Below are 25816 nucleotides of genomic sequence, written 5' to 3'. Positions count from 1 at the left end.
AGAGCTGAGATATCGAAACTCAAAAATTCGGCCCGAAAAAAAAACGACAGTGGTACCCCTTATGTTTTTTTTTTTGGGCGAAAAATTAAGTTTCTCCAATCTTCCCAAAACTCTGAATTCTGATAGAGGGCCATGAGACTAAGACCTGAGTGCAAAAATGGAGCCTCTAGCCCCTTCCAGAGCTGAGATATCGAAACTCAAAAATTCGGCCCGAAAAAAAAACGACAGTGGTACCCCTTACGTTTTTTTTTTTGGGCGAAAAATTAAGTTTCTCCAATCTTCCCAAAACTCTGGATTCTGATAGAGGGCCATGAGACTTAGACCTGAGTGCAAAAATGGAGGCTCTAGCCCCTTCCAAAGCTGAGATATCGAAACTCAAAAATTCGGCCCGAAAAAAAAACGACAGTGGTACCCCTTACGTTTTTTTTTTGGGGCGAAAAATTAAGTTTCTCCAATCTTCCCAAAACTCTGGATTCTGATAGAGGGCCATGAGACTTAGACCTGACTGCAAAAATGGAGGCTCTAGCCCCTTCCAGAGCTGAGATATTGAAACTCAAAAATTCGTCCCGAAAAAAAAAACGACAGTGGTACCCCTTACGTGTTTTTTTTGGGCGAAAAATTAAGTTTCTCCAATCTTCCCAAAACTCTGGATTCTGATAGAGGGCCATGAGACTTAGACCTGAGTGCAAAAATGGAGGCTCTAGCCCCTTCCAGAGCTGAGATATCGAAACTCAAAAATTCGACCCGAAAAAAAACCGACAGTGGTACGTACCCCTTATGTTTTTTTTTTTTGGGCGAAAAATTAAGTTTCTCCAATCTTCCCAAAACTCTGGATTCTGATAGAGGGCCATGAGACTTAGACCTGACTGCAAAAATGGAGGCTCTAGCCCCTTCCAGAGATGAGATATCGAAACTCAAAAATTCGGCCCGAAAAAAAAACGACAGTGGTACCCCTTACGTTTTTTTTTTTGGGCGAAAAATTAAGTTTCTCCAATCTTCCCAAAACTCTGGATTCTGATAGAGGGCCATGAGACTTAAACCTGAGTAAAAAATGGAGGCTCTAGCCCCTTCCAGAGCTGAGATATCGAAACTCAAAAATTCGGCCCGAAAAAAAAACGACAGTGGTACCCCTTACGTTTTTTTTTTTTGGGGCGAAAAATTAAGTTTCTCCAATCTTCCCAAAACGCTGGATTCTGATAGAGGGCCATGAGACTTAGACCTGAGTGCAAAAATGGAGCCTCTAGCCCCTTCCAGAGCTGAGATATCGAAACTCAAAAATTCGGCCCGAAAAAAAAAACGACAGTGGTACCCCTTACGTTTTTTTTTTTGGGCGAAAAATTAAGTTTCTCCAATCTTCCCAAAACTCTGGATTCTGATAGAGGGCCATGAGACTTAGACCTGAGTGCAAAAATGGAGGCTCTAGCCCCTTCCAAAGCTGAGATATCGAAACTCAAAAATTCGGCCCGAAAAAAAAACGACAGTGGTACCCCTTACGGTTTTTTTTTTGGGCGAAAAATTAAGTTTCTCCAATCTTCCCAAAACTCTGGATTCTGATAGAGGGCCATGAGACTTAGACCTGAGTGCAAAAATGGAGGCTCTAGCCCCTTCCAAAGCTGAGATATCGAAACTCAAAAATTCGGCCCGAAAAAAAAACGACAGTGGTACCCCTTACGTTTTTTTTTTGGGGCGAAAAATTAAGTTTCTCCAATCTTCCCAAAACTCTGGATTCTGATAGAGGGCCATGAGACTTAGACCTGAGTGCAAAAATGGAGCCTCTAGCCCCTTCCAGATTTGAGATATCGAAACTCAAAAATTCGGCCCGAAAAAAAAACGACAGTGATACCCCTTACGTTTTTTTTTTGGGTGAAAAATTAAGTTTCTCCAATCTTCCCAAAAATCTGGATTCTGATAGAGGGCCATGAGACTTAGACCTGTCTGCAAAAATGGAGGCTCTAGCCCCTTCCAGAGCTGAGATATCGAAACTCAAAAATTCGGCCCGAAAAAAAAACGACAGTGGTACCCCTTATGTTTTTTTTTTTGGGCGAAAAATTAAGTTTCTCCAATCTTCCCAAAACTCTGAATTCTGATAGAGGGCCATGAGACTAAGACCTGAGTGCAAAAATGGAGCCTCTAGCCCCTTCCAGAGCTGAGATATCGAAACTCAAAAATTCGGCCCGAAAAAAAAACGACAGTGGTACCCCTTACGTTTTTTTTTTTGGGCGAAAAATTAAGTTTCTCCAATCTTCCCAAAACTCTGGATTCTGATAGAGGGCCATGAGACTTAGACCTGAGTGCAAAAATGGAGGCTCTAGCCCCTTCCAGAGCTGAGATATCGAAACTCAAAAATTCGGACCGAAAAAAAAACGACAGTGGTACCCCTTACGTTTTTTTTTTTGGGCGAAAAATTAAGTTTCTCCAATCTTCCCAAAACTCTGGATTCTGATAGAGGGCCATGAGACTTAGACCTGAGTGCAAAAATGGAGGCTCTAGCCCCTTCCAAAGCTGAGATATCGAAACTCAAAAATTCGGCCCGAAAAAAAAACGACAGTGGTACCCCTTACGTTTTTTTTTTTGGGCGAAAAATTAAGTTTCTCCAATCTTCCCAAAACTCTGGATTCTGATAGAGGGCCATGAGACTTAGACCTGACTGCAAAAATGGAGGCTCTAGCCCCTTCCAGAGCTGAGATATTGAAACTCAAAAATTCGTCCCGAAAAAAAAAACGACAGTGGTACCCCTTACGTGTTTTTTTTGGGCGAAAAATTAAGTTTCTCCAATCTTCCCAAAACTCTGGATTCTGATAGAGGGCCATGAGACTTAGACCTGAGTGCAAAAATGGAGGCTCTAGCCCCTTCCAGAGCTGAGATATCGAAACTCAAAAATTCGACCCGAAAAAAAACCGACAGTGGTACGTACCCCTTATGTTTTTTTTTTTTGGGCGAAAAATTAAGTTTCTCCAATCTTCCCAAAACTCTGGATTCTGATAGAGGGCCATGAGACTTAGACCTGACTGCAAAAATGGAGGCTCTAGCCCCTTCCAGAGATGAGATATCGAAACTCAAAAATTCGGCCCGAAAAAAAAACGACAGTGGTACTCCTTACGTTTTTTTTTTGGGCGAAAAATTAAGTTTCTCCAATCTTCCCAAAACTCTGGATTCTGATAGAGGGCCATGAGACTTAAACCTGAGTAAAAAATGGAGGCTCTAGCCCCTTCCAGAGCTGAGATATCGAAACTCAAAAATTCGGCCCGAAAAAAAAACGACAGTGGTACCCCTTACGTTTTTTTTTTTTGGGGCGAAAAATTAAGTTTCTCCAATCTTCCCAAAACGCTGGATTCTGATAGAGGGCCATGAGACTTACACCTGAGTGCAAAAATGGAGCCTCTAGCCCCTTCCAGAGCTGAGATATCGAAACTCAAAAATTCGGCCCGAAAAAAAAACGACAGTGGTACCCCTTACGTTTTTTTTTTTGGGCGAAAAATTAAGTTTCTCCAATCTTCCCAAAACTCTGGATTCTGATAGAGGGCCATGAGACTAAGACCTGAGTGCAAAAATGGAGCCTCTAGCCCCTTCCAGAGCTGAGATATCGAAACTCAAAAATTCGGCCCGAAAAAAAAACGACAGTGGTACCCCTTACGTTTTTTTTTTTGGGCGAAAAATTAAGTTTCTCCAATCTTCCCAAAACTCTGGATTCTGATAGAGGGCCATGAGACTTAGACCTGAGTGCAAAAATGGAGGCTCTAGCCCCTTCCAAAGCTGAGATATCGAAACTCAAAAATTCGGCCCGAAAAAAAAACGACAGTGGTACCCCTTACGTTTTTTTTTTTGGGCGAAAAATTAAGTTTCTCCAATCTTCCCAAAACTCTGGATTCTGATAGAGGGCCATGAGACTTAGACCTGAGTGCAAAAATGGAGGCTCTAGCCCCTTCCAAAGCTGAGATATCGAAACTCAAAAATTCGGCCCGAAAAAAAAACGACAGTGGTACCCCTTACGTTTTTTTTTTTGGGCGAAAAATTAAGTTTCTCCAATCTTCCCAAAACTCTGGATTCTGATAGAGGGCCATGAGACTTAGACCTGAGTGCAAAAATGGAGGCTCTAGCCCCTTCCAGAGCTGAGATATCGAAACTCAAAAAGTCGGCCCGAAAAAAAAACGACAGTGGTACCCCTTACGTTTTTTTTTTTGGGGCGAAAAATTAAGTTTCTCCAATCTTCCCAAAACTCTGGATTCTGATAGAGGGCCATGAGACTTAGACCTGAGTGCAAAAATGGAGCCTCTAGCCCCTTCCAGAGCTGAGATATCGAAACTCAAAAATTCGGCCCGAAAAAAAAACGACAGTGATACCCCTTACGTTTTTTTTTTGGGTGAAAAATTAAGTTTCTCCAATCTTCCCAAAACTCTGGATTCTGATAGAGGGCCATGAGACTTAGACCTGTCTGCAAAAATGGAGGCTCTAGCCCCTTCCAGAGCTGAGATATCGAAACTCAAAAATTCGGCCCGAAAAAAAAACGACAGTGGTACCCCTTACGTTTTTTTTTTTGGGCGAAAAATTAAGTTTCTCCAATCTTCCCAAAACTCTGGATTCTGATAGAGGGCCATGAGACTTAGACCTGAGTGCAAAAATGGAGGCTCTAGCCCCTTCCAGAGCTGAGATATCGAAACTCAAAAATTCGGACCGAAAAAAAAAACGACAGTGGTACCCCTTACGTTTTTTTTTTTGGGCGAAAAATTAAGTTTCTCCAATCTTCCCAAAACTCTGGATTCTGATAGAGGGCCATGAGACTTAGACCTGAGTGCAAAAATGGAGGCTCTAGCCCCTTCCAAAGCTGAGATATCGAAACTCAAAAATTCGGCCCGAAAAAAAAACGACAGTGGTACCCCTTACGTTTTTTTTTTTGGGCGAAAAATTAAGTTTCTCCAATCTTCCCAAAACTCTGGATTCTGATAGAGGGCCATGAGACTTAGACCTGAGTGCAAAAATGGAGGCTCTAGCCCCTTCCAGAGCTGAGATATTGAAACTCAAAAATTCGTCCAGAAAAAAAAAACGACAGTGGTACCCCTTACGTGTTTTTTTTGGGCGAAAAATTAAGTTTCTCCAATCTTCCCAAAACTCTGGATTCTGATAGAGGGCCATGAGACTTAGACCTGAGTGCAAAAATGGAGGCTCTAGCCCCTTCCAGAGCTGAGATATCGAAACTCAAAAATTCGGCCCGAAAAAAAACGACAGTGGTACGTACCCCTTATGTTTTTTTTTTTTTGGCCGAAAAATTAAGTTTCTCCAATCTTCCCAAAACTCTGGATTCTGATAGAGGGCCATGAGACTTAGACCTGACTGCAAAAATGGAGGCTCTAGCCCCTTCCAGAGATGAGATATCGAAACTCAAAAATTCGGCCCGAAAAAAAAACGACAGTGGTACCCCTTACGTTTTTTTTTTTGGGCGAAAAATTAAGTTTCTCCAATCTTCCCAAAACTCTGGATTCTGATAGAGGGCCATGAGACTTAAACCTGAGTAAAAAATGGAGGCTCTAGCCCCTTCCACAGCTGAGATATCGAAACTCAAAAATTCGGCCCGAAAAAAAAACGACAGTGGTACCCCTTACGTTTTTTTTTTTTGGGGCGAAAAATTAAGTTTCTCCAATCTTCCCAAAACGCTGGATTCTGATAGAGGGCCATGAGACTTAGACCTGAGTGCAAAAATGGAGGCTCTAGCCCCTTCCAGAGCTGAGATATCGAAACTCAAAAATTCGGCCCAAAAAAAAAACGACAGTGGTACCCCTTACGTTTTTTTTTTTTGGGCGAAAAATTAAGTTTCTCCAATCTTCCCAAAACTCTGGATTCTGATAGAGGGCCATGAGACTTAGACCTGAGTGCAAAAATGGAGGCTCTAGCCCCTTCCAGAGCTGAGATATCGAAACTCAAAAATTCGGCCCGAAAAAAAAAACGACAGTGGTACCCCTTACGTTTTTTTTTTTGGGCGAAAAATTAAGTTTCTCCAATCTTCCCAAAACTCTGGATTCTGATAGAGGGCCATGAGACTTAGACCTGAGTGCAAAAATGGAGGCTGTAGCCCCTTCCAGAGCTGAGATATCGAAACTCAAAAATTCGGCCCGAAAAAAAAAACGACAGTGGTACCCCTTACGTTTTTTTTTTTTGGGGCGAAAAATTAAGTTTCTCCAATCTTCCCAAAACTCTGGATTCTGATAGAGGGCCATGAGGCTTAGACCTGAGTGCAAAAATGGAGGCTCTAGACCCTTCCAGAGCTGAGATATTGAAACTCAAAAATTCGGCCCGAAAAAAAAACGACAGTGGTACCCCTTTCTTTTTTTTCGTTTTTGGGCGAAAAATTAAGTTTCTCCAATCTTCTCAAAACTCTGGATTATGATAGAGGGTTGTGAGACTTTGACCTCAGTGCAAAAATGGAGGCTCTAGACCCTTCCAGAGCTGAGATATCGAAATTCAAAATTTCGACCCGAAAAAAACGACACTGTTACCCCTTTCGTTTTTTTCGTTTTCGGGCGAAAAATTAAGTTTCTCCAATCTTCTCAAAACTCTGGATTATGATAGAGGGCTGTGAGACTTTGACCTGAGTGCAAAAATGGAGGCTCTAGACCCATCCAGAGCCGAGATATCAAAATTCAAAATTTCGACCTGAAAAAAAAACGACAGTGTTACCCCTTTCGTTTTTTTCATTTTCGGGCGAAAAATTAAGTTTCTCCAATTTTCTCAAAACTCTGGATTATGATAGAGGGCTGTGAGACTTTGACCTGAGTGCAAAAATGGAGGCTCTAGACCCTTCCAGAGCTGAGATATCGAAATTCAAAATTTCGACCCGAAAAAAAAACGACAGTGTTACCCCTTTCGTTTTTTTTTCGATTTCGGGCGAAAAATTAAGTTTCTCCAATCTTCTCAAAACTCTGGATTATGATAGAGGGCTGTGAGACTTTGACCTGAGTGCAAAAATGGAGGCTCTAGACCCTTCCAGAGCTGAGATATCGAAATTCAAAATTTAGACCCGAAAAAAAAAACGACAGTGTTACCCCTTTCGTTTTTTTTCGTTTTCGGGCGAAAAATTAAGTTTCTCCAATCTTCTCAAAACTCTGGATTATGATAGAGGGCTGTGAGACTTTGACCTGAGTGCAAAAATGGAGGCTCTAGACCCTTCCAGAGCTGAGATATCGAAATTCAAAATTTAGACCCGAAAAAAAAAACGACAGTGTTACCCCTTTCGTTTTTTTTCGTTTTCGAGCGAAAAATTAAGTTTCTCCAATCTTCTCAAAACTCTGGATTATGATAGAGGGCTGTGAGACTTTGACCTGAGTGCAAAAATGGAGGCTCTAGACCCTTCCAGAGCTGAGATATCGAAATTCAAATTTTAGACCCGAAAAAAAAAAAACGACAGTGTTACCCCTTTCGTTTTTTTCCGTTTTCGGGCGAAAAATTAAGTTTCTCCAATCTTCTCAAAACTCTGGATAATGATAGAGGGCTGTGAGACTTTGACCTGAGTGCAAAAATGGAGGCTCTAGACCCTTCCAGAGCTGAGATATCGAAATTCAAAATTTCGACCTGAAAAAAAAAACGACAGTGTTACCCCTTTCATTTTTTTTCGTTTTCGGGCGAAAAATTAAGTTTCTCCAATCTTCTCAAAACTCTGGATTATGATAGAGGGCTGTGAGACTTTGACCTGAGTGCAAAAATGGAGGCTCTAGACCCTTCCAGAGCTGAGATATCAAAATGCAAAATTTCGACCCGAAAAAAAACGACACTGTTACCCCTTTCGTTTTTTTTTCGTTTTCGGGCGAAAAATTAAGTTTCTCCAATCTTCTCAAAACTCTGGATTATGATAGAGGGCTGTGAGACTTTGACCTGAGTGCAAAAATGGAGGCTCTAGACCCATCCAGAGCCGAGATATCAAAATTCAAAATTTCGACCCGAAAAAAAAAACGACAGTGTTACCCCTTTCGTTTTTTTCATTTTCGGGCGAAAAATTAAGTTTCTCCAATTTTTTCAAAACTCTGGATTATGATAGAGGGCTGTGAGACTTTGACCTGAGTGCAAAAATGGAGGCTCTAGACCCTTCCAGAGCTGAGATATCGAAATTCAAAATTTCGACCCGAAAAAAAAACGACAGTGTTACCCCTTTCGTTTTTTTCGTTTTCGGGCGAAAAATTAAGTTTCTCCAATCTTCTCAAAACTCTGGATTATGATAGAGGGCTGTGAGACTTTGACCTGAGTGCAAAAATGGAGGCTCTAGACCCATCCAGAGCCGAGATATCAAAATTCAAAATTTCGACCCGAAAAAAAAAAACGACAGTGTTACCCCTTTCGTTTTTTTCATTTTCGGGCGAAAAATTAAGTTTCTCCAATTTTTTCAAAACTCTGGATTATGATAGAGGGCTGTGAGACTTTGACCTGAGTGCAAAAATGGAGGCTCTAGACCCTTCCAGAGCTGAGATATCGAAATTCAAAATTTCGACCCGAAAAAAAAACGACAGTGTTACCCCTTTCGTTTTTTTCGTTTTCGGGCGAAAAATTAAGTTTCTCCAATCTTCTCAAAACTCTGGATTATGATAGAGGGCTGTGAGACTTAGACCTGACTGCAAAAATGGAGGCTCTAGCCCCTTCCAGAGATGAGATATCGAAACTCAAAAATTCGGCCCGAAAAAAAAACGACAGTGGTACCCCTTACGTTTTTTTTTTGGGCGAAAAATTAAGTTTCTCCAATCTTCCCAAAACTCTGGATTCTGATAGAGGGCCATGAGACTTAGACCTGACTGCAAAAATGGAGGCTCTAGCCCCTTCCAGAGATGAGATATCGAAACTCAAAAATTCGGCCCGAAAAAAAAACGACAGTGGTACCCCTTACGTTTTTTTTTTGGGCGAAAAATTAAGTTTCTCCAATCTTCCCAAAACTCTGGATTCTGATAGAGGGCCATGAGACTTAAACCTGAGTAAAAAATGGAGGCTCTAGCCCCTTCCAGAGCTGAGATATCGAAACTCAAAAATTCGGCCCGAAAAAAAAACGACAGTGGTACCCCTTACGTTTTTTTTTTTTGGGGCGAAAAATTAAGTTTCTCCAATCTTCCCAAAACGCTGGATTCTGATAGAGGGCCATGAGACTTAGACCTGAGTGCAAAAATGGAGCCTCTAGCCCCTTCCAGAGCTGAGATATCGAAACTCAAAAATTCGGCCCGAAAAAAAAACGACAGTGGTACCCCTTACGTTTTTTTTTTTGGGCGAAAAATTAAGTTTCTCCAATCTTCCCAAAACTCTGGATTCTGATAGAGGGCCATGAGACTAAGACCTGAGTGCAAAAATGGAGCCTCTAGCCCCTTCCAGAGCTGAGATATCGAAACTCAAAAATTCGGCCCGAAAAAAAAACGACAGTGGTACCCCTTACGGTTTTTTTTTTGGGCGAAAAATTAAGTTTCTCCAATCTTCCCAAAACTCTGGATTCTGATAGAGGGCCATGAGACTTAGACCTGAGTGCAAAAATGGAGGCTCTAGCCCCTTCCAAAGCTGAGATATCGAAACTCAAAAATTCGGCCCGAAAAAAAAACGACAGTGGTACCCCTTACGTTTTTTTTTTTGGGCGAAAAATTAAGTTTCTCCAATCTTCCCAAAACTCTGGATTCTGATAGAGGGCCATGAGACTTAGACCTGAGTGCAAAAATGGAGGCTCTAGCCCCTTCCAGAGCTGAGATATCGAAACTCAAAAAGTCGGCCCGAAAAAAAAACGACAGTGGTACCCCTTACGTTTTTTTTTTTGGGGCGAAAAATTAAGTTTCTCCAATCTTCCCAAAACTCTGGATTCTGATAGAGGGCCATGAGACTTAGACCTGAGTGCAAAAATGGAGCCTCTAGCCCCTTCCAGAGCTGAGATATCGAAACTCAAAAATTCGGCCCGAAAAAAAAACGACAGTGGTACCCCTTTCTTTTTTTTCGTTTTTGGGCGAAAAATTAAGTTTCTCCAATCTTCTCAAAACTCTGGATTATGATAGAGGGTTGTGAGACTTTGACCTCAGTGCAAAAATGGAGGCTCTAGACCCTTCCAGAGCTGAGATATCGAAATTCAAAATTTCGACCCGAAAAAAACGACACTGTTACCCCTTTCGTTTTTTTCGTTTTCGGGCGAAAAATTAAGTTTCTCCAATCTTCTCAAAACTCTGGATTATGATAGAGGGCTGTGAGACTTTGACCTGAGTGCAAAAATGGAGGCTCTAGACCCATCCAGAGCCGAGATATCAAAATTCAAAATTTCGACCTGAAAAAAAAACGACAGTGTTACCCCTTTCGTTTTTTTCATTTTCGGGCGAAAAATTAAGTTTCTCCAATTTTCTCAAAACTCTGGATTATGATAGAGGGCTGTGAGACTTTGACCTGAGTGCAAAAATGGAGGCTCTAGACCCTTCCAGAGCTGAGATATCGAAATTCAAAATTTCGACCCGAAAAAAAAACGACAGTGTTACCCCTTTCGTTTTTTTTTCGATTTCGGGCGAAAAATTAAGTTTCTCCAATCTTCTCAAAACTCTGGATTATGATAGAGGGCTGTGAGACTTTGACCTGAGTGCAAAAATGGAGGCTCTAGACCCTTCCAGAGCTGAGATATCGAAATTCAAAATTTAGACCCGAAAAAAAAAACGACAGTGTTACCCCTTTCGTTTTTTTTCGTTTTCGGGCGAAAAATTAAGTTTCTCCAATCTTCTCAAAACTCTGGATTATGATAGAGGGCTGTGAGACTTTGACCTGAGTGCAAAAATGGAGGCTCTAGACCCTTCCAGAGCTGAGATATCGAAATTCAAAATTTAGACCCGAAAAAAAAAACGACAGTGTTACCCCTTTCGTTTTTTTTCGTTTTCGAGCGAAAAATTAAGTTTCTCCAATCTTCTCAAAACTCTGGATTATGATAGAGGGCTGTGAGACTTTGACCTGAGTGCAAAAATGGAGGCTCTAGACCCTTCCAGAGCTGAGATATCGAAATTCAAATTTTAGACCCGAAAAAAAAAAAACGACAGTGTTACCCCTTTCGTTTTTTTCCGTTTTCGGGCGAAAAATTAAGTTTCTCCAATCTTCTCAAAACTCTGGATAATGATAGAGGGCTGTGAGACTTTGACCTGAGTGCAAAAATGGAGGCTCTAGACCCTTCCAGAGCTGAGATATCGAAATTCAAAATTTCGACCTGAAAAAAAAAACGACAGTGTTACCCCTTTCATTTTTTTTCGTTTTCGGGCGAAAAATTAAGTTTCTCCAATCTTCTCAAAACTCTGGATTATGATAGAGGGCTGTGAGACTTTGACCTGAGTGCAAAAATGGAGGCTCTAGACCCTTCCAGAGCTGAGATATCAAAATGCAAAATTTCGACCCGAAAAAAAACGACACTGTTACCCCTTTCGTTTTTTTTTCGTTTTCGGGCGAAAAATTAAGTTTCTCCAATCTTCTCAAAACTCTGGATTATGATAGAGGGCTGTGAGACTTTGACCTGAGTGCAAAAATGGAGGCTCTAGACCCATCCAGAGCCGAGATATCAAAATTCAAAATTTCGACCCGAAAAAAAAAACGACAGTGTTACCCCTTTCGTTTTTTTCATTTTCGGGCGAAAAATTAAGTTTCTCCAATTTTTTCAAAACTCTGGATTATGATAGAGGGCTGTGAGACTTTGACCTGAGTGCAAAAATGGAGGCTCTAGACCCTTCCAGAGCTGAGATATCGAAATTCAAAATTTCGACCCGAAAAAAAAACGACAGTGTTACCCCTTTCGTTTTTTTCGTTTTCGGGCGAAAAATTAAGTTTCTCCAATCTTCTCAAAACTCTGGATTATGATAGAGGGCTGTGAGACTTTGACCTGAGTGCAAAAATGGAGGCTCTAGACCCATCCAGAGCCGAGATATCAAAATTCAAAATTTCGACCCGAAAAAAAAAAACGACAGTGTTACCCCTTTCGTTTTTTTCATTTTCGGGCGAAAAATTAAGTTTCTCCAATTTTTTCAAAACTCTGGATTATGATAGAGGGCTGTGAGACTTTGACCTGAGTGCAAAAATGGAGGCTCTAGACCCTTCCAGAGCTGAGATATCGAAATTCAAAATTTCGACCCGAAAAAAAAACGACAGTGTTACCCCTTTCGTTTTTTTCGTTTTCGGGCGAAAAATTAAGTTTCTCCAATCTTCTCAAAACTCTGGATTATGATAGAGGGCTGTGAGACTTAGACCTGACTGCAAAAATGGAGGCTCTAGCCCCTTCCAGAGATGAGATATCGAAACTCAAAAATTCGGCCCGAAAAAAAAACGACAGTGGTACCCCTTACGTTTTTTTTTTGGGCGAAAAATTAAGTTTCTCCAATCTTCCCAAAACTCTGGATTCTGATAGAGGGCCATGAGACTTAGACCTGACTGCAAAAATGGAGGCTCTAGCCCCTTCCAGAGATGAGATATCGAAACTCAAAAATTCGGCCCGAAAAAAAAACGACAGTGGTACCCCTTACGTTTTTTTTTTGGGCGAAAAATTAAGTTTCTCCAATCTTCCCAAAACTCTGGATTCTGATAGAGGGCCATGAGACTTAAACCTGAGTAAAAAATGGAGGCTCTAGCCCCTTCCAGAGCTGAGATATCGAAACTCAAAAATTCGGCCCGAAAAAAAAACGACAGTGGTACCCCTTACGTTTTTTTTTTTTGGGGCGAAAAATTAAGTTTCTCCAATCTTCCCAAAACGCTGGATTCTGATAGAGGGCCATGAGACTTAGACCTGAGTGCAAAAATGGAGCCTCTAGCCCCTTCCAGAGCTGAGATATCGAAACTCAAAAATTCGGCCCGAAAAAAAAACGACAGTGGTACCCCTTACGTTTTTTTTTTTGGGCGAAAAATTAAGTTTCTCCAATCTTCCCAAAACTCTGGATTCTGATAGAGGGCCATGAGACTAAGACCTGAGTGCAAAAATGGAGCCTCTAGCCCCTTCCAGAGCTGAGATATCGAAACTCAAAAATTCGGCCCGAAAAAAAAACGACAGTGGTACCCCTTACGGTTTTTTTTTTGGGCGAAAAATTAAGTTTCTCCAATCTTCCCAAAACTCTGGATTCTGATAGAGGGCCATGAGACTTAGACCTGAGTGCAAAAATGGAGGCTCTAGCCCCTTCCAAAGCTGAGATATCGAAACTCAAAAATTCGGCCCGAAAAAAAAACGACAGTGGTACCCCTTACGTTTTTTTTTTTGGGCGAAAAATTAAGTTTCTCCAATCTTCCCAAAACTCTGGATTCTGATAGAGGGCCATGAGACTTAGACCTGAGTGCAAAAATGGAGGCTCTAGCCCCTTCCAGAGCTGAGATATCGAAACTCAAAAAGTCGGCCCGAAAAAAAAACGACAGTGGTACCCCTTACGTTTTTTTTTTTGGGGCGAAAAATTAAGTTTCTCCAATCTTCCCAAAACTCTGGATTCTGATAGAGGGCCATGAGACTTAGACCTGAGTGCAAAAATGGAGCCTCTAGCCCCTTCCAGAGCTGAGATATCGAAACTCAAAAATTCGGCCCGAAAAAAAAACGACAGTGATACCCCTTACGTTTTTTTTTTGGGTGAAAAATTAAGTTTCTCCAATCTTCCCAAAACTCTGGATTCTGATAGAGGGCCATGAGACTTAGACCTGTCTGCAAAAATGGAGGCTCTAGCCCCTTCCAGAGCTGAGATATCGAAACTCAAAAATTCGGCCCGAAAAAAAAACGACAGTGGTACCCCTTACGTTTTTTTTTTTGGGCGAAAAATTAAGTTTCTCCAATCTTCCCAAAACTCTGGATTCTGATAGAGGGCCATGAGACTTAGACCTGAGTGCAAAAATGGAGGCTCTAGCCCCTTCCAGAGCTGAGATATCGAAACTCAAAAATTCGGACCGAAAAAAAAACGACAGTGGTACCCCTTACGTTTTTTTTTTTGGGCGAAAAATTAAGTTTCTCCAATCTTCCCAAAACTCTGGATTCTGATAGAGGGCCATGAGACTTAGACCTGAGTGCAAAAATGGAGGCTCTAGCCCCTTCCAAAGCTGAGATATCGAAACTCAAAAATTCGGCCCGAAAAAAAAACGACAGTGGTACCCCTTACGTTTTTTTTTTTGGGCGAAAAATTAAGTTTCTCCAATCTTCCCAAAACTCTGGATTCTGATAGAGGGCCATGAGACTTAGACCTGAGTGCAAAAATGGAGGCTCTAGCCCCTTCCAGAGCTGAGATATTGAAACTCAAAAATTCGTCCCGAAAAAAAAACGACAGTGGTACCCCTTACGTGTTTTTTTTGGGCGAAAAATTAAGTTTCTCCAATCTTCCCAAAACTCTGGATTCTGGTAGAGGGCCATGAGACTTAGACCTGAGTGCAAAAATGGAGGCTCTAGCCCCTTCCAGAGCTGAGATATCGAAACTCAAAAATTCGGCCCGAAAAAAAACGACAGTGGTACGTACCCCTTATGTTTTTTTTTTTTTGGGCGAAAAATTAAGTTTCTCCAATCTTCCCAAAACTCTGGATTCTGATAGAGGGCCATGAGACTTAGACCTGACTGCAAAAATGGAGGCTCTAGCCCCTTCCAGAGATGAGATATCGAAACTCAAAAATTCGGCCCGAAAAAAAAACGACAGTGGTACCCCTTACGTTTTTTTTTTTGGGCGAAAAATTAAGTTTCTCCAATCTTCCCAAAACTCTGGATTCTGATAGAGGGCCATGAGACTTAAACCTGAGTAAAAAATGGAGGCTCTAGCCCCTTCCAGAGCTGAGATATCGAAACTCAAAAATTCGGCCCGAAAAAAAAACGACAGTGGTACCCCTTACGTTTTTTTTTTTGGGGCGAAAAATTAAGTTTCTCCAATCTTCCCAAAACGCTGGATTCTGATAGAGGGCCATGAGACTTAGACCTGAGTGCAAAAATGGAGGCTCTAGCCCCTTCCAGAGCTGAGATATCGAAACTCAAAAATTCGGCCCAAAAAAAAAACGACAGTGGTACCCCTTACGTTTTTTTTTTTTGGGCGAAAAATTAAGTTTCTCCAATCTTCCCAAAACTCTGGATTCTGATAGAGGGCCATGAGACTTAGACCTGAGTGCAAAAATGGAGGCTCTAGCCCCTTCCAGAGCTGAGATATCGAAACTCAAAAATTCGGCCCGAAAAAAAAAACGACAGTGGTACCCCTTACGTTTTTTTTTTTGGGCGAAAAATTAAGTTTCTCCAATCTTCCCAAAACTCTGGATTCTGATAGAGGGCCATGAGACTTAGACCTGAGTGCAAAAATGGAGGCTCTAGCCCCTTCCAAAGCTGAGATATCGAAACTCAAAATTTCGTCCCGAAAAAAAAAACGACAGTGGTACCCCTTACGTTTTTTTTTTTGGGCGAAAAATTAAGTTTCTCCAATCTTCCCAAAACTCTGGATTCTGATAGAGGGCCATGAGACTTAGACCTGAGTGCAAAAATGGAGGCTGTAGCCCCTTCCAGAGCTGAGATATCGAAACTCAAAAATTCGGCCCGAAAAAAAAAACGACAGTGGTACCCCTTACGTTTTTTTTTTTGGGGCGAAAAATTAAGTTTCTCCAATCTTCCCAAAACTCTGGATTCTGATAGAGGGCCATGAGACTTAGACCTGAGTGCAAAAATGGAGGCTCTAGACCCTTCCAGAGCTGAGATATTGAAACTCAAAAATTCGGCCCGAAAAAAAAAACGACAGTGGTACCCCTTTCTTTTTTTTCGTTTTTGGGCGAAAAATTAAGTTTCTCCAATCTTCTCAAAACTCTGGATTATGATAGAGGGTTGTGAGACTTTGACCTCAGTGCAAAAATGGAGGCTCTAGACCCTTCCAGAGCTGAGATATCGAAATTCAAAATTTCGACCCGAAAAAAACGACACTGTTACCCCTTTCGTTTTTTTCGTTTTCGGGCGAAAAATTAAGTTTCTCCAATCTTCTCAAAACTCTGGATTATGATAGAGGGCTGTGAGACTTTGACCTGAGTGCAAAAATGGAGGCTCTAGACCCATCCAGAGCCGAGATATCAAAATTCAAAATTTCGACCTGAAAAAAAAACGACAGTGTTACCCCTTTCGTTTTTTTCATTTTCGGGCGAAAAATTAAGTTTCTCCAATTTTCTCAAAACTCTGGATTATGATAGAGGGCTGTGAGACTTTGACCTGAGTGCAAAAATGGAGGCTCTAGACCCTTCCAGAGCTGAGATATCGAAATTCAAAATTTCGACCCGAAAAAAAAACGACAGTGTTACCCCTTTCGTTTTTTTTTCGATTTCGGGCGAAAAATTAAGTTTCTCCAATCTTCTCAAAACTCTGGATTATGATAGAGGGCTGTGAGACTTTGACCTGAGTGCAAAAATGGAGGCTCTAGACCCTTCCAGAGCTGAGATATCGAAATTCAAAATTTAGACCCGAAAAAAAAACGACAGTGTTACCCCTTTCGTTTTTTTTCGTTTTCGGGCGAAAAATTAAGTTTCTCCAATCTTCTCAAAACTCTGGATTATGATAGAGGGCTGTGAGACTTTGACCTGAGTGCAAAAATGGAGGCTCTAGACCCTTCCAGAGCTGAGATATCGAAATTCAAAATTTAGACCCGAAAAAAAAAACGACAGTGTTACCCCTTTCGTTTTTTTTCGTTTTCGAGCGAAAAATTAAGTTTCTCCAATCTTCTCAAAACTCTGGATTATGATAGAGGGCTGTGAGACTTTGACCTGAGTGCAAAAATGGAGGCTCTAGACCCTTCCAGAGCTGAGATATCGAAATTCAAATTTTAGACCCGAAAAAAAAAAAACGACAGTGTTACCCCTTTCGTTTTTTTCCGTTTTCGGGCGAAAAATTAAGTTTCTCCAATCTTCTCAAAACTCTGGATAATGATAGAGGGCTGTGAGACTTTGACCTGAGTGCAAAAATGGAGGCTCTAGACCCTTCCAGAGCTGAGATATCGAAATTCAAAATTTCGACCTGAAAAAAAAAACGACAGTGTTACCCCTTTCATTTTTTTTCGTTTTCGGGCGAAAAATTAAGTTTCTCCAATCTTCTCAAAACTCTGGATTATGATAGAGGGCTGTGAGACTTTGACCTGAGTGCAAAAATGGAGGCTCTAGACCCTTCCAGAGCTGAGATATCAAAATGCAAAATTTCGACCCGAAAAAAAACGACACTGTTACCCCTTTCGTTTTTTTTCGTTTTCGGGCGAAAAATTAAGTTTCTCCAATCTTCTCAAAACTCTGGATTATGATAGAGGGCTGTGAGACTTTGACCTGAGTGCAAAAATGGAGGCTCTAGACCCATCCAGAGCCGAGATATCAAAATTCAAAATTTCGACCCGAAAAAAAAAACGACAGTGTTACCCCTTTCGTTTTTTTCATTTTCGGGCGAAAAATTAAGTTTCTCCAATTTTTTCAAAACTCTGGATTATGATAGAGGGCTGTGAGACTTTGACCTGAGTGCAAAAATGGAGGCTCTAGACCCTTCCAGAGCTGAGATATCGAAATTCAAAATTTCGACCCGAAAAAAAAACGACAGTGTTACCCCTTTCGTTTTTTTCGTTTTCGGGCGAAAAATTAAGTTTCTCCAATCTTCTCAAAACTCTGGATTATGATAGAGGGCTGTGAGACTTTGACCTGAGTGCAAAAATGGAGGCTCTAGACCCATCCAGAGCCGAGATATCAAAATTCAAAATTTCGACCCGAAAAAAAAAAACGACAGTGTTACCCCTTTCGTTTTTTTCATTTTCGGGCGAAAAATTAAGTTTCTCCAATTTTTTCAAAACTCTGGATTATGATAGAGGGCTGTGAGACTTTGACCTGAGTGCAAAAATGGAGGCTCTAGACCCTTCCAGAGCTGAGATATCGAAATTCAAAATTTCGACCCGAAAAAAAAACGACAGTGTTACCCCTTTCGTTTTTTTCGTTTTCGGGCGAAAAATTAAGTTTCTCCAATCTTCTCAAAACTCTGGATTATGATAGAGGGCTGTGAGACTTTGACCTGAGTGCAAAAATGGAGGCTCTAGACCCTTCCAGAGCTGAGATATTGAAATTCAAAATTTCGACCCGAAAAAAAAACGACTGTTACCCCTTTCGTTTTTTTTTTCGTTTTCGGGTGAAAAATTAAGTTTCTCCAATCTTCTCAAAACTCTGGATTATGATAGAGGGCTGTGAGACTTTGACCTGAGTGCAAAAATGGAGGCTCTAGACCCTTCCAGAGCTGAGATATCGAAATTCAAAATTTCGACCCGAAAAAAAAACGACAGTGTTACCCCTTTCGTTTTTTTCGTTTTCGGGCGAAAAATTAAGTTTCTCCAATCTTCTCAAAACTCTGGATTATGATAGAGGGCTGTGAGACTTTGACCTGAGTGCAAAAATGGAGGCTCTAGACCCTTCCAGAGCTGAGATATTGAAATTCAAAATTTCGACCCGAAAAAAAAACGAGTGTTACCCCTTTCGTTTTTTTTTTCGTTTTCGGGCGAAAAATTAAGTTTCTCCAATCTTCTCAAAACTCTGGATTATGATAGAGGGCTGTGAGACTTTGACCTGAGTGCAAAAAAGGAGGCTCTAGACCCTTCCAGAGCTGAGATATCGAAATTCAAAATTTCGACCTGAAAAAAAAAACGACAGTGTTACCCCTTTCGTTTTTTTTCGTTTTCGGGCGAAAAATTAAGTTTCTCCAATCTTCTCAAAACTCTGGATTATGATAGAGGGCTGTGAGACTTTGACCTGAGTGCAAAAATGGAGGCTCTAGACCCTTCCAGAGCTGAGATATCAAAATTTCGACCCGAAAAAAAACGACAGTGTTGAGCTCATAATGTGAATCTTGTCTGTATGTTACAGGGACAGGAGAACACACGTGTGTTTATCCGGTGGAGAGAGGCTCATGATGCTGAATGCTGTCATCAAAGGCTTTGAGTGAATATAGTACAGAAATGGATAACAAAATCTATTAAATGTTAAGTTAAGTTTATTTGAATGATTGTAATTTCAAACTGAGAAATTACAACAACACCTTTCTGAGTCTTGATTTCTGCATTTGCTGCAGAGCTTTTGTGGTGGAGCAGGACCTGCAAGGAAAGATGATGACAGCATTTGTTGGGGGGAAAAAAGGTTTCAGGGATTTTACTCAAATATAAAGTAAGGTTATTTTTAATACATAAATCAAATGACATTGTGCTGTTAAAATGACTGTTTTTGTGTAAAGATTGTGCCTTTTTGTAGGATCTGAAATGTCTGCAGACTGGTGTGAGCACTGAGGATGAGGAGCCCAGAGCTGCATCCTGGAAGTGGTGCCATGGATGAGTCCCTCCATCACTCCACCTGCCCTTATTGCCTCAGATTGTGAAGCGCAGCAACAAGCTCTGGGACGAAGGCACAGTCCCCTCTGGTGAATTCATCAGATCAATGCCGCAGAATGGCATGTTGAGTCGCTGTGTTGAGTCGGCAGTAGGGTTTGGGGTTCAGCGCCTGTAAATACATGCTTGTAGTTCGAATAAAGCTTTGTTTCATGTGTTGTTGACTTGTATATGCATTTGTTTATTGTGATGGTTACGTTTATTTACTTTTATTTGTTCTTTTACTCATTTATTCATGTTTCTTATTGTTGTCAGTATATGAAATAATTAATTTATGCATTAATTCATCGATTGACTGACAATTGAGATGTTTCACTGCATTTAGCAATATAAATAAATTCATGCATAGCTGTCATATTACAAAACAAATTACATTTTGCTTGTTTTATTAAATTATATTTTTAGTATATAAAAAGTTATATAAGTATTGGTCAGCATTTAATATTATTATTTTGTTTAAGTTTTGGGGTGGGCTAACAATGCAATTCATTCTGAGGTAATATTAATTTTTAAGCAGTGATACTTACATTTTTTGAGTATAAAATCAACAGTTTTCTCCAAAAGAGATCAAGCAGCTGCCCGTCTTCTTTGTGCAGACATTATAAACGCTGTTCTAGGTTGTGCTGTCAAGTTACTGATGTTATGAAGTATTAGTGCACCTGTCGCTCATATAATTTAAACTTATTATATGCAAGATCATGGAAAAATACTATAGTTTATGTAACAATCATAATGACAAAACAGAAAATATAAAGATCATTGGTTTGTGTACATCATAATATGACATAAAATTATATTTATACACAGGAAATAAGAACAATAAAAAAGGCTAAATATCTTATAGTTCTTCATAATACATAAAAAAAGTTGTTATATGTCTGAGGGATGAAACGAGGTAAATGAAGAAAAAGAGGAAAACTTAAAAGAGAAACTTTTTGGGTATAAAATAAAGAAATTAACAACAATCAAGAGATGATGATTTTGGGGTTTCTTAATTAAAAAAAATATCGTTAGAATAACACTGTTGGTCACAGAGGGTTTAAAATATAACAACTTAAATCAACCCTAAATGTATTCACAAAATAAATAGGCAGCTGTTTCTTCAACAATACCACAACTAAATGAGCAAGTTTCATTAATATCAAGATATTTATAGATAGATGAATTAAACGTATCGTTCATATATATTAAGGTGTTGCGCTTGTGATTGCGTAGTAGGTCACATGATAACGTCAACATGGCAGACGTCCGGTTCGCATTCATACTCAACGAGATTTGGCTATAAAGTACCTACTCTTTTAGCGCTCGATGAGTAAGTACTTATTGAAATTAAGTACCTACTCATTGAGTATGCGGTTTGGAACGCATTCTTAGACTTGAGTGCAAAAATGGAGGCTCTAGACCCTTCCAGAGCAGAGATATCGAATCTCAAAATTTCGACCCGAAAAAAAAAAACGACAGTGGTACCCCTTTCGTTTTTTTTTTTTCGGGTGAAAAATGAAGTTTATCCAATCTTTACAAAACTCTGGATTCTGATAGAGGGCAATGAGACTTAAACCTGAGTGAAAAAATGGAGGCTCTAGACCCTTCCAGAGCTGAGATATCGAAACTCAAAATTTCGACCCGAAAAAAAAAACGACAGTGGTACCCTTTTCGATTTTTTTTTTTCGGGCGAAAAATGAAGTTTCTCCAATCTTCTCAAAACTCTGGATTCTGATACAGGGCCATGAGACTTAAACCTGAGTGCAAAAATGGAGGCTCTAGACCCTTCCAGAGCTGAGATATCGAAACTCAAAAATTAGACCCAAAAAAAAAAAACGACAGTGGTACCTCTTTCGTTTTTTTGGGGGGGCGAAAAATGAAGTTTCTCCAATCTTCTCAAAACTCTGGATTCTGATAGAGGGCCATGAGACTTAAACCTGAGTCCAAAAATGGAGGCTCTAGAACCTTCCAGAGCTGAGATATCGAAACTCAAAAATTCGACCCCCCCAAAAAAACGACAGTGGTACCCCTTTCGTTTTTTTTTTTTCGGGCCAAAAATTAAGTTTCTCCAATCTTCTCAAATCTCTGGATTCTGATAGAGGGTCATGAGACTTAAACCTGAGTGCAAAAATGGAGGCTCTAGACCCTTCTAGAGCTGAGATATCGAAACTCAAAATTTCAACCCGAAAAAAAAAACGACAGTGGAACCCCTTTCGTTTTTTTTTTTTGGGCGAAAAATGAAGTTTCTCCAATCTTCTCAAAACTCTGGATTCTGATAGAGGGCCATGAGACTTAAACCTGAGTGCAAAAATGGAGGCTGTAGACCCTTCCAGAGCTGAGATATCGAATCTCAACAATTCAACCCTAAAAAATAAAATGACAGTGGTACCCCTTTCGGGGTTTTTTTTGGGCGAAAAATTAAGTTTCTCAAATCTTCTCAAAACTCTGGATTCTGATACAGGGCCATGAGACTTAAACCTGAGTGCAAAAATGGAGGCTCTAGACCCTTCCAAAGCTGAGATATCGAAACTCAAAAATTCGACCCCAAAAAAAAACGACAGTGGTACCCCTTTCGTTTTTTTTGGGGGGCGAAAAATGAAGTTTCTCCAATCTTCTCAAAACTCTGGATTCTGATACAGGGCCATGAGACTTAAACTTGAGTGCAAAAATGGAGGCTCTAGACCCTTCCAGAGCTGAGATATCGAAACTCAAAAATTCGACCCAAAAAAAAAACGACAGTGGTACCCCTTTCGGGTTTTTTTTCGGGCGAAAAATGAAGTTTCTCCAATCTTCTCAAAACTCTGGATTCTGATAGAGGGTCATGTGACTTAAACCTGAGTGCAAAAATGGAGGCTCTAGACCCTTCCAGAGCTGAGATATCGAAACTCAAAGTTTCAACCCGAAAAAAAAAAACGACAGTGGTACCCCTTTCGTTTTTTTTTTTTTGGGGCGAAAAATGAAGTTTCTCCAATCTTCTCAAAACTCTGGATTCTGATAGAGGTCCATGAGACTTAAACCTGAGTGCAAAAATGGAGGCTGTAGACCCTTCCAGGGCTGAGATATCGAAACTCAAAAATTCGACCCAAAAAAAAAAACGACAGTGGTACCCCTTTCGTTTTTTTTTTTCGGGCGAAAAATGAAGTTTCTCCAATCTTCTCAAAACTCTGGATTCTGACAGAGGGCCATGAGACTTAAACCTGAGTGAAAAAATGGAGGCTCTAGACTCTTCCAGAGCTGAGATATCGAAACTCAAAATTTCGACCCGAAAAAAAAAAACGACAGTGGTACCCCTTTCGTGTTTTTTTTTCGGGCGAAAAATGAAGTTTCTTCAATCTTCTCAAAACTCTGGATTCTGACAGTGGGCCATGAGACTTAAACCTGAGTGCAAAAATGGAGGCTCTAGAGCCTTCCAGAGCTGAGATATCGAAACTCTATCAAAAATTCGACCCAAAAAAAAACGACAGTGGTAGCCCTTTCGTTTTTTTTGGGGGCGAAAAATGAAGTTTCTCCAATCTTCTCAAAACTCTGGATTCTGATAGAGGGCCATGCGACTTAAATCTGAGTGCAAAAATGGAGGCTCTAGACCCTTCAAGAGCTGAGATATCGAAACTCAAAAATTCGACCCCCCCAAAAAAACGACAGTGGTACCCCTTTCGTTTTTTTTTTCTGGCGAAAAATTAAGTTCCTCCAATCTTCTCAAAACTCTGGATTACTGATAGAGGGTCATGAGACTTAAACCTGAGTGCAAAAATGGAGGCTCTAGACCCTTCCAGAGCTGAGATATCGAAACTCAAAATTCCGACCCGAAAAAAAAAAAAAAAAAACGACAGTGGTACCCCTTTCGTTTTTGTTTTTTTCGGGCGAAAAATTAAGTTTCTCCAATCTTCTCAAAACTCTGGATTCTGACAGATGGCCATGAGACTTAAACCTGAGTGCAAAAATGGAGGCTCTAGACCCTTCCAGAGCAGAGATATCGAATCTCAACAATTCAACCCTAAAAAAAAACGACAGTGGTACCCCTTTCGTTTTTTTTGGGGGGCGAAAAATGAAGTTTCTCCAATCTTCTCAAAACTCTGGATTCTGATACAGGGCCATGAGACTTAAACCTGAGTGCAAAAATGGAGGCTCTAGACCCTTCCAAAGCTGAGATATCGAAACTCAAAAATTCGACCCCAAAAAAAAACGACAGTGGTACCCCTTTCGGGGTTTTTTTCGGGCGAAAAATGAAGTTTCTCCAATCTTCTCAAAACTCTGGATTCTGATAGAGGGTCATGTGACTTAAACCTGAGTGCAAAAATGGAGGCTCTAGACCCTTCCAGAGCTGAGATATCGAAACTCAAAGTTTCAACCCGAAAAAAAAAAAACGACAGTGGTACCCCTTTCGTTTTTTTTTTTTGGGGCGAAAAATGAAGTTTCTCCAATCTTCTCAAAACTCTGGATTCTGATAGAGGTCCATGAGACTTAAACCTGAGTGCAAAAATGGAGGCTGTAGACCCTTCCAGGGCTGAGATATCGAAACTCAAAAATTCGACCCAAAAAAAAAAAACGACAGTGGTACCCCTTTCGTGTTTTTTTTTCGGGCGAAAAATGAAGTTTCTTCAATCTTCTCAAAACTCTGGATTCTGACAGTGGGCCATGAGACTTAAACCTGAGTGCAAAAATGGAGGCTCTAGACCCTTCCAGAGCTGAGATATCGAAACTCAAAATTCCGACCCGAAAAAAAAAAAAAAACGACAGTGGTACCCCTTTCGTTTTTGTTTTTTTCGGGCGAAAAATTAAGTTTCTCCAATCTTCTCAAAACTCTGGATTCTGACAGATGGCCATGAGACTTAAACCTGAGTGCAAAAATGGAGGCTCTAGACCCTTCCAGAGCTGAGATATCGAATCTCAACAATTCAACCCTAAAAAAAAACGACAGTGGTACCCCTTTCGTTTTTTTTGGGGGGCGAAAAATGAAGTTTCTCCAATCTTCTCAAAACTCTGGATTCTGACAGATGGCCATGAGACTTAAACCTGAGTGCAAAAATGGAGGCTCTAGACCCTTCCAGAGCTGAGATATCGAATCTCAACAATTCAACCCTAAAAAATAAAACGACAGTGGTACCCCTTTCGTTTTTTTTGGGGGGCGAAAAATGAAGTTTCTCCAATCTTCTCAAAACTCTGGATTCTGATACAGGGCCATGAGACTTAAACCTGAGTGCAAAAATGGAAGCTCTAGACCCTTCCAGAGCTGAGATATCGAAACTCAAAATTTCAACCCGAAAAAAAAAACCACAGTGGTACCCCTTTCGTTTTTTTTTTTTGGGCGAAAAATTAAGTTTCTCAAATCTTCTCAAAACTCTGGATTCTGATACAGGGCCATGAGACTTAAACCTGAGTGCAAAAATGGAGGCTCTAGACCCTTCCAAAGCTGAGATATCGAAACTCAAAAATTCGACCCCCAAAAAAAACGACAGTGGTACCCCTTTTCGTTTTTTTTGGGGGGCGAAAAATGAAGTTTCTCCAATCTTCTCAAAACTCTGGATTCTGATACAGGGCCATGAGACTTAAACCTGAGTGCAAAAATGGAGGCTCTAGACCCTTCCAGAGCTGAGATATCGAAACTCAAAAATTCGACCCAAAAAAAAAAAAAACGACAGTGGTACCCCTTTCGTTTTTTTTTTTGGGGGGCGAAAAATGAAGTTTCTCCAATCTTCTCAAAACTCTGGATTCTGATAGAGGTCCATGAGACTTAAACCTGAGTGCAAAAATGGAGGCTGTAGACCCTTCCAGGGCTGAGATATCCAAACTCAAAAATTCGACCCCAAAAAAAAAAAACGACAGTGGTACCCCTTTCGGTTTTTTTTTCGGGCGAAAAATGAAGTTTCTCCAATCTTCTCAAAACTCTGGATTCTGACAGAGGGCCATGAGACTTAAACCTGAGTGAAAAAATGGAGGCTCTAGACTCTTCCAGAGCTGAGATATCGAAACTCAAAATTTCGACCCGAAAAAAAAAAACGACAGTGGTACCCCTTTCGTTTTTTTTGGGGGGCGAAAAATGAAGTTTCTCCAATCTTCTCAAAACTCTGGATTCTGACAGTGGGCCATGAGACTTAAACCTGAGTGCAAAAATGGAGGCTCTAGACCCTTCCAGAGCTGAGATATCGAAACTCTATCAAAAATTCGACCCAAAAAAAAAACGACAGTGGTAGCCCTTTCGTTTTTTTTGGGGGCGAAAAATGAAGTTTCTCCAATCTTCTCAAAACTCTGGATTCTGATAGAGGGCCATGAGTAGGGATGGGTACCGAAACCCGGTATTAAACGGGCCCCGGTACTGAATTTTGAAAGACCGCTGTATCGATAAGCTCGGACGTTATCGGTTCTGCTGTCGGTACTGGAGAAATTAAGTAAATACACGTAAGTTGGGCTACTATTTATTATTCCTATAAAGAAGTTATCTTGAACATGTTTCGCCAGCCATTTCTATATATAAGCTATATTTTAATTAAACCATAGTCTGTGATGCAAATTTACAATTCGCA

General features: G+C 40.5%; 1 long non-coding RNA gene across 1 annotated transcript; it reads left to right on the top strand.

Annotated features, from left to right (window-relative positions):
• Positions 1–18766: 18766 nt before the first annotated feature.
• Positions 18767–19592, top strand: LOC148978763 (uncharacterized). Its single transcript, XR_016169036.1, has 3 exons — positions 18767–18873; positions 19004–19095; positions 19180–19592. It is a non-coding gene; the product is annotated as an uncharacterized LOC148978763 (long non-coding RNA).
• Positions 19593–25816: the final 6224 nt, after the last annotated feature.

This window comes from Pimephales promelas, chromosome 6 (genome assembly GCF_988280905.1).
Source record: "Pimephales promelas chromosome 6, fPimPro1.hap1.1, whole genome shotgun sequence".
NCBI lineage: Eukaryota > Metazoa > Chordata > Actinopteri > Cypriniformes > Leuciscidae > Pimephales > Pimephales promelas.
This window is presented reverse-complemented; position numbering and strand designations above follow the sequence as displayed.